Here is a 1376-nt window from a genome sequence, read left to right as displayed (position 1 = left end):
GAGAGAGAGAGAGAGAGAGAGAGAGAGAGAGAGAGAGAGAGAAAGCGAGCATATATATATAGTAATAATATAATCGATTATATGTATATCGATAATTTAGTTCAAATTACTAAAAATGAAGAAAAGATAGATGAAACTCTAGCTTTCTATAACAAAAAATTAAGGTTAGAGTAACCTTCAATCATTCACATAAATTTGTTGATTAGACATTAAGACAAATGTTGATATCAATATACATACAATTAACATTTCATAGTTTCAAGACAAAATTACTAGACTTTAAACTAGTTTATTCTGAATTATTAAAAAAAATAATTAGAAACATTTAAGTCCCAAAAAAATTACGAATTAGCAAATATTGCGCGCCCATACAATGGATTACTCGATATCCAATTTTATAATCCATATTTCATAATATCCACATTATTTTAATCTACGTAGAATAATGATATATGTATTACAACCTAATAGCAGTTTCATAAATCTAAAGAGTCGATAAAGCAATATCCCAGATTTTTTCTTAAATATTAAAAATATTTGTGAATGCAATCTCTTGGAACATAGTTGTAGAAGAACTAGAGAATATAAAAAATTTTTCATGTTTTTTTCATTGTATATAATATATGTATTTTTTAATACATTTATAAACCCCAAGTTTGACTTGAAATTGTGGCTCGACCTATAATTAGGACTGTTATCTTATAGTTCTATATAGAATAGGGAGAGTAAAATTACTAAATAAATTAAGTTGGATAGGAAATGTGTATTATAATAGTATGTATTAGACAAAGGCATTTTTGACAGAGAGAGAGAGAGAGAGAGAGAGAGAGAGAGAGAGAGAGAGAGAGACGATTAGTATTTTATTTTACTAATTTATTGATTTATTTATTTATTTGTTAAATTTTGGTGATTCAAGCTACGGACATATTCGAAAAACAACACTTAAACAGAGAGAATATTATAATTTTTTTTCGTGCAAATTCTTTTCAATTTTACTGTGTTTTCAGTAGTCCAAGAATAGACTGCCGGTCTCTCTCTCTCCCCCCCCTCTCTCTTTCTCTCTCTCTGCCTTGCTAACGGACACAGTGAATTTCGCTAGAAACATGGCGAATGTTTTGATAGCACATTTCAGTCCCCAAAATACAAGTATATGACGTAAAAGGATAGCGGCTAACCGCAGAGACTGTCGGCCTATTCCAAAGTCCTACACATGCAGCGCGATTCTTATTAGAAAATTCCGTGTAGGAGCAGCGGTGTAACGTCGAGACTCTCGGGTGATTAAAATAGTGTTTCTGGTACGTCGACTGTTCCGCAGCGCGCGTACTATCGGAGCGGTATACACCGGTTGTACGCAGTTACGGTACACCCACGGTAGT

The 1376-nt window shown here is 32.3% G+C and overlaps 1 protein-coding gene across 5 annotated transcripts in view; it reads left to right on the top strand.

The window, feature by feature from the left end:
• LOC116847586 (neurogenic protein mastermind-like) overlaps window positions 1–1376 on the top strand; it is a 296566-nt gene that overhangs the window by 156315 nt on the left and 138875 nt on the right. The window lies entirely within an intron of this gene.

This window comes from Odontomachus brunneus, unplaced genomic scaffold (genome assembly GCF_010583005.1).
Source record: "Odontomachus brunneus isolate Ranch 3 - 2012 unplaced genomic scaffold, Obru_v1 Obru_scaffold_081, whole genome shotgun sequence".
Classification (NCBI taxonomy): Eukaryota; Metazoa; Arthropoda; class Insecta; order Hymenoptera; family Formicidae; genus Odontomachus; species Odontomachus brunneus.
This window is presented reverse-complemented; position numbering and strand designations above follow the sequence as displayed.